This window comes from Hippopotamus amphibius, chromosome 15 (genome assembly GCF_030028045.1).
Source record: "Hippopotamus amphibius kiboko isolate mHipAmp2 chromosome 15, mHipAmp2.hap2, whole genome shotgun sequence".
NCBI classification, from domain to species: Eukaryota; Metazoa; Chordata; class Mammalia; order Artiodactyla; family Hippopotamidae; genus Hippopotamus; species Hippopotamus amphibius.
Window position 1 is genome coordinate 28,287,226 of NC_080200.1, and position 7,454 is coordinate 28,294,679.

Below are 7,454 nucleotides of genomic sequence, written 5' to 3' on the forward strand. Positions count from 1 at the left end.
TTAGGGCTCTAAGATTGAATTCATCTTCAAACCAATGCAATTGTATAATCGATTATAAAATATGTTTTATTTTATAAGGGGCCCATGAAGGCAGAAGTGCCAGGGGCTGAAAGTCACAATGCAGACCTGCTGACAGGCCAGTGAAGAGCCCAGCGTGGGCACACGCTGCTGACTGGGCTGCAAGAGGGCGTTCCAAGATCCTTGCTGGAATTTCTGAGGAGTACGGTTGCCAGACTCATGGAGGGTCAGCTGTGAGCTACAGTGCGGAGAGGGGTTGTGCTGCCCACCCACTTGGGGACTGTCTTCCCAAGAGGGGAACTAGGGTAAGAGGATAGAACAAGCTTTTGATGGTATCGCAGGTGCAGGTGGACCTCAAGGCATCACTGAGCTGGACTTTCAAATTTCTTGAGCTAAGGGCTCTGGGATTTTGCTGGGAGCAGTTTGTGTTGGCTGCCTTTTACTCATCACCAAACGAGTTCTGGCTGATGTAGCCTGTGAGGAAATCAAGGTCCTTTTCCTTAAGAAAACAGAATGCAGAGCTGCTTGACTACTTTAAGATTACAGGACAATTCGAAGTTTTCAATTTCTTATCACTTTTGAAAATGTCTGTTTTTTAGGAAACTGCCACTTTTATCACTTTGTCATTTTTTTAGCGTGAGGTTCTTTTTTACAGTGCTCTCTTGTTCTTTATAGTTCTCTTTACTTCTTACCAACCAACCGCTTGTTATTCCAATCCCCTCTTGTGGTTAATAATTTGTTGTATTAAATTTTTCCGTTCAAATTACGCAGTGATTTCTCTCTCCTGACTGGATTCAGACTGATACATGTGTGTGTATTTTTAATTCAAACTTTATTTTATCCTTGAACAGGTAAGTGTGTCAGTCAAGATGGGCTATGTGGTTCTGTGGTAACAAACAATGCCAAACTTCCACTGCCTTTCAAACCTTGTTTGGGCTCCACTTTCATCCCTAGTTGTTGGCAGTCTTACTCCATGGAATTCTTATTCGAGGACCCTGGCTGGCAGAGATTCCACTGCTTGGACACTACTGATCTCTGGAGCAAGAGGAATTGCATAGCACTTGTCACTTCTGCACACATTTCATCTGTGAAAGCAAGTCACATGATTGCATCTAACTTCCAGGGGATACAGAAGTGCAGTCTGATCACGGGTCTAGAAGGAAAACCATGTGGGATACCTTCACACGTAATACATTCACATGGGATATGATCACTGGGATATAGTCACATGTTTCAGAGATCAATCAATCCTCCCCACCAAACTGGTAAGCACTTATTGGTTTCTGTGTAAACGTCCATTTTTTCGTATTTCTTTCTGCAAATACAAATAAATGCTTGTATGTCTTATCCCCTCTCCCCTCTTTCAACATGGCTAAAATGAAAGTATACTATATATTCTGTTCTTCAATTTGTTTTTTGTAAACTTAACATCATGTCTTTTTTAGCACACAGTTTCTGTGCCATCTTTTACACAGCTCCCCAGCATTCTATCACCTAGGGGGCTCACAGTTAACTTAATCAGTACCTGTGGGCACCCACTAGATGAACACTTGGAATGTTACCAATCTTTTCTTCTTGTAATCAATGTGTCAATGAGTAAAGTAAGGAATTTTGCATGTGTGCTACTGTATTAGTTTGGTAGGGCTGCCATAACCAACACCACAGACAAGGTGGTTTAAACACCATTCTGGAGGCTAGAAATCCAACATCGAGATGTCAGCAGGGTTGATTTAATTGTGAGGCCCCTCTCCTTGGCTCTTAGATGGCCTTCTCCATAGATATATATTTTTTAATATTCCAATACTTTATTTTTCTTTCACATGCTTGTACTAATCACTTCATTTTCTTACCTTATTACATTTGTTTGAATCTCTGAATCTCAAAGAAAATGTTGAGTTACAATGGCAACAGTGGGCATTTTTGTCTGGTTTTGATTTTATTTATTTATTTATTTATTTATTTATTTATTTATTTATTTATTATTTTTTGGGGGGTACACGAAGTTCAATCATCTATTTTTATACACATGGTTTTGATTTTAATTGAAATGGTTTCGGTGTTTGACCAGTGAGAAGGATATTGGCTGTTGGTTTTTGATAGAGACTTTACCATACACAACAACTATCATTTCATTCTTATTTTCCTTAAAGGCTTTTGTATGTATGTAAGTATGTATGTATATATGTATTTTTTAAGAGCTTTTATTGAGATACAGTTGACATACAATAAACTGCGTATATTTGAAATGTACAATTTGATTTTTTTTCTTATTAGTAATGTATATATGGCAATCCCAGTCTCCCAATTCATTCCCCCTCAACCTCCATATATTTTCATGTGATCTTCCCTCTGTGTGTGTCTGTGTCGTAATCTAATCTTATGTGGACACCAGTCCTATTGAATTTTTAGAGTCTACTAAGTATGACCTCATTTTACCTTAATTGTTTTTATCAAGGTCTATCTCCAAATATAGTCACATTCTGAGTTACTTTGGGTTAGGACTTCAACATGTGAATTTGGGGGCAATCCATTACAACTGCTGTATCGGTTGGCAGTGGGATAGCTGGATCAAAGGATAAATGCAATGTAATTTTGATAGACGTTACCAAATTGCCGTTCATGGGGTGCTGTCATGGACTGAATGTTTGCGTACCCTTCAACTTGATGGTATTTAGAGATGGGGCTTTTGAGTGAAAATCAGGGTTAGATAAGGTCTTGAGGGTGGGGCCCCAGTCTGATGTGATTAGGGCCCTTTTAAGAAGAGACACCAGAGAGCTTGCTTTCTCTCTCTCTTTACACATGTGCACAAAGAAGAGGTCATGTGAGCACACAGTGAGATGGCAGGTATCTACCTACAAGCCAAGAACAAAGTTTCCACCAGGAACTAGATCAACTGGCTCTTTGATTTTGGAGTTCCCAGCCTCCAGAACTGTGAGATAATGAATTCTATTACTTAACCCACCCAGTCTATGGTATTTTGTTATGGCAGCCTGAGCAGACTAATATAAATACCCATTTCCCCACAAACTTGACAAGTTGTCAAGAGTGTGTTGCCAACATTATGGGTGAAAAAAAAAACCAAGCTGCTGTGATTTTAATTTGCAATTCTTCTATTATGAGTGAGAACATGTGCTGTTTCATATATTTAAGGACCTCTCATTTGTGTGTGTGTGTGTGTGTGTGTGTGTGTGTGTGTGTGTGAATTGTTTGCCCATTATTCTATTAAGTTGTTTTGTTTTATTCTTTTCTATTTCTAGGAGCTCTTTATTTGGGCAAGTAATAAGGGGACGATATACCTTAGGAGCAAAATCTAAGAAAGCATTCATCTAAGGGTTGGGTAAGGGTGACTTCTCTTACTTTCCTTCAAGTGTATATATGTATTTGTCAACTATTGAGAGAGGTATGTTAAAGTCTCCCCCTACAACTTTGAATTTATCTTTCCAGTTCTTTTAAATTTTGTTTTATATATTTGAAGCTATGTTGTTGGGTCCATACAGATTTAGAATTGTGTTGTCTTGTGGTTGAATTGAGTTATTTATCATTACATGCTATGGTTTGGATGTTTGTATTCCCTCATAATTCTTATGTTGAAATCCTGATACCCAAAGATGATGGTATTAAGAGGTGGGGCCTTTGAGAGATATATAGGTCAGTAGGGTGGAGCCCTCATGAACAGGATTAGTGCCTTACCAAAAAAAAAAAAAGACTCCAAAGGGATCCCTTGCTCCTTCTACTGTGTGGGGAGGTGGTGAGAAGGTACCAATTATGAATCACAAAGAGAGGTGTCACCAGAAGGTGACCATACTGGTACCTTAGTCTAGGACTCCCCAGCCTCCAGGACTGTAAGCAATAAATTTCTGCTGTTTTTAAGGTACCCAGTCAGGGATATTTTGTTATAGCAACTTGAGTAGACCAAGACATTATATGATGTCTCTTTTTACCTTTACTAATGCTTCTTGCCTCAAATTCCCCTGTATCTGACATTAGTATAGCTAGACCAAATTTCTTTTGGTTAATATTTGCCTAGTATATCTTTTCCCATCATTTAAATTCCAACCCTTTGGTGTCCTTATATTTAAGGTTTATTTCTTTTATGGAGTATATAGTTAGTTGATTGTTAAAAATCTAGTCTGAAATTGTGATCTTTTACTTGCAATATTTAGCTTGTTCCTATTTAATGTATAATTCTGTTGATATCTATTATCTTATTAATTTTTTCTCTTTGACCAACTTTCCTTTTTCTCTTCCCTACTGACTTCTTTAGGACAAATCAAATCTTTTGGATTATTTCATTTTATAGTTAGCTGTACTTCTTTTATTAGTCTTTTTGTAGTTAACCTAGAGAGTGAGACAAACATTCTCGTTGCAAATGTAACAAATTACTACAAATTATTACTTTTTATCATTTCTTAATTCAATGTATATTCTCTACCTTTTCCCTATTAATGTTAGATACTCAAAACAGTTCAATTCCATAGACTCTTCCTGAGTTTTGCCTTACTGTTGATATGTGTTTATTTCTACATGTATTTTACACCCCATGACATTACTCTTATTGTTTTGTATTCATTTATTTTATCCCATATATTTACCCTTTCTGTGCTTTTCATTTCTTTTTTCAATTCTGTAATTCTCTCTGGGATCACTTTTCTTGTGTCTTAAGAACTTTATTGAGGTTTTAGGTTTTATAATAAATTTGCTAACAATGAATTTCTCTTGGTTTTTTAATGCTTGAAAAGTCCTTATATCCCTCCTTTTTTGAAGGACATTCTCTTTGGCTATGAAGTTCTGGTAATTATTTTGTTTCAGTATTTTAAAGATGTTTCATTGTATTCTGGTTTGCATCACTTCTGTTGAGAAGTCAGCCATCAATCATTTCTGCTTCTTTGATGGTAATATACAGGAGTACTTTGGAGATATTGCAGGTTTGGTTCCAGACCACCACAGTAAGGTGAATATTGCAATGAAGTTTCCCAGTGCACACAATAGTTATGTTATGGTTGTCTGTTGCATGCCATAGCATTTTGTCTAAAAAAACAATGGACTTGTGCTGGGGTCTGAAATCCAGTGAGGGGGTCATGAGAACCTCCAATCTATAGCTGGTGGTCAGAAGCACCTCGGCTTGTGACCGGCATCTGAAATGCTGGTTGTGGGCAGTCTTGTAGGACTGAACTCTAAGCCTGTGAAATCTGATGCTATCTCCAGGTATATAGTGTCAGAACCGAGTTGAATTGAATCGAATTCTTGGATACTTGGCTGGTGTACAATAATTACTTGGTTGCATGTGTGGGAAACTGCCCCCTTCCCTGAATTGAAGAGGCTTCAGAATGCCTATTTAGGTGCTTTTCAGATTTCCTCTTTTTTTAATTTGGTTTTCAGCATCCTTACTATAATGTGCTTAAGTGTGGTTTCCTTTGTAGTTACCTTGCTGGGATGTGCAGTGCTACTTGAATCTGTGCTTTGATGTCTTTAATTAATTTTGGAAAATTCTCAGCCATTCTTTCCTCAAATATTGCTTCTTCTCCATTTCTCTCTCCTCACTTTATGGGACTCCAATTTTCATGTTTTCTCTCTCACTCATGTGTTCTACATGTCTCTAACTCTCTTTTCTGTATTTTCTTTTAGTTTTGAAAAATCTCTGTGCTTCAATTTGGATATGTTCTATTTGTGATAACTTGTCTCCATGACATTCATCATCAATTACTTCCCACCCTGAACGCGAAGGCAATTTTCCCATCAAGAGGTAAAATCTGTTCCTCTATTTTCCTTGTATCTAGGCTGGGCTTAGAACCTACTTAAGCAACAGAATGCAGTGGAAGTAATGTTCTAGGACCTTTGAGGCTAGATCATAAGAAGTCATGCATGTTCCATTTATCCTATTGGAATGCTGACTCTAGAGCAACCTAGTGGGAGCATAAGAAGCCTGATCACCCTGAGGCTGCCATGCTGTGAGGTGTCCTAAGCTAATCATACACACAGAAGAACCATAGGCACTCCAGTTGATGGTCTCCACTGAGCACAACCTTCCAGTTATCCCCAATGTGTTGGTCATACCAGCGAGTGTGAGATGATAAAAATATATATTGGTCTCTGCCCCGAGTTCTTGGCACAGAGCTCCTGGTAAACTTGTAATTTCCTAAGTGATACAAACATTAGGAACATCTCTTATTCTAATATTTGTCTTTGATCCTGTCCCCGACACAGGACTTCCAAAACCCTTGTGAATTTCTAAGTGATACAAGCACTAGGATCATCTTTTGTCCTATTGAGGTAACTCTGAGTGGGCTCCTGGATGTGGCTGGTCAGCAGCAAGACCAAGGTATGATGAGAAGCTTGAAACGTTCAGCCCCAATTCCTCACTCCGTTCTCCAGAGAGGGGAGAAGGGTTAGGAACAGATTTAATAATTGATCACGCTTATGTGAGGAAGCCTTCATAAAATCCCAGTCATAGGAGGTTTGGAGAGTATCTAGGTTGGTGAATACATACACACTGGGAAGGTGAAGCACCCCAACTCCATGGGGACAGAAGCTCCTGCACTCGGGACCTTCTCAGACCTTGCCCTGTGTATCTCTTCATCCGGCTGTTTATCTGTATCCTTTGTCATACCCTTTAATAAGCTGGTAATTGTAAGTAAGTGTTTCCCTGAGTTCTGTGAGCCCTAGCAAATTAATTGAACCCAAAGAGGGGATTGTTGAAACCTCTGATCTGTAACTGGTTGGTCAGAAGCACAGGTGACAACCTGGTCTTATGATTGGCATCTGAAGTTGGGGGGAATGTCTGATGGGACTCGGCCCTTAACCTGTGGGATCTGACACTAGCTATCTCCAGGTAGGTAGTGTTAGAAATGATTTAAGTTGTAGGACATCCAGCTGGTGTCACAGAGAATTGCTTGTTGTGACCCGAGGTGTCAGAAGTAAAATACTCTGTGTGAGTTAATACAGGAGACGCCCAGGGAAGAAACTCACAGTAAGGAAAAATGGGGCTTTTCTCTACATAGGATGGAAAAATCTGGATTTTTCCTTTACAGTGAGATTCTCATCACGCCAGTCTCTGCTTCCACCATCACACCACCTTCTGCAGTCAAGTCTCCCTCCATTTCCCTCTTGTAAGTACACTTGTGATTTCATTTAGGGCCCACCTGATAATCCAGGATCATCTCCCACCTCAAGATCTTTAACTGAATCACATCTGCAGTCCTTTCTGCCTGTATCAGTCACAGGTTCCCGGGATTAGGACGTGGACATCTTTGGGAGCCAATATTCAGCCTCTACAGTCACCTTGACACAGTTATGCTTATGGTGCATGTGCCTCCTTCTTGCCTTTTTCTCCTTTGAGGGCCCGTTGTAGCTGGAAGTACCTCCTCCTGAGTGCTCACATGAGCAATGCTATGCTCTCACCACTTCTCCAAGCCCCAGGGAGCTTCCCAGTGGGCAGG

At 39.4% G+C, this 7,454-nt stretch overlaps 1 long non-coding RNA gene across 1 annotated transcript; it reads left to right on the plus strand.

The window, feature by feature from the left end:
* Positions 1–3,860: 3,860 nt before the first annotated feature.
* Positions 3,861–6,337, plus strand: LOC130836705 (uncharacterized). The gene is made up of 3 exons (XR_009049215.1): positions 3,861–3,889; positions 5,644–5,761; positions 6,223–6,337. It is a non-coding gene; the product is annotated as an uncharacterized LOC130836705 (long non-coding RNA).
* The last annotated feature ends 1,117 nt before the right edge of the window (positions 6,338–7,454 follow it).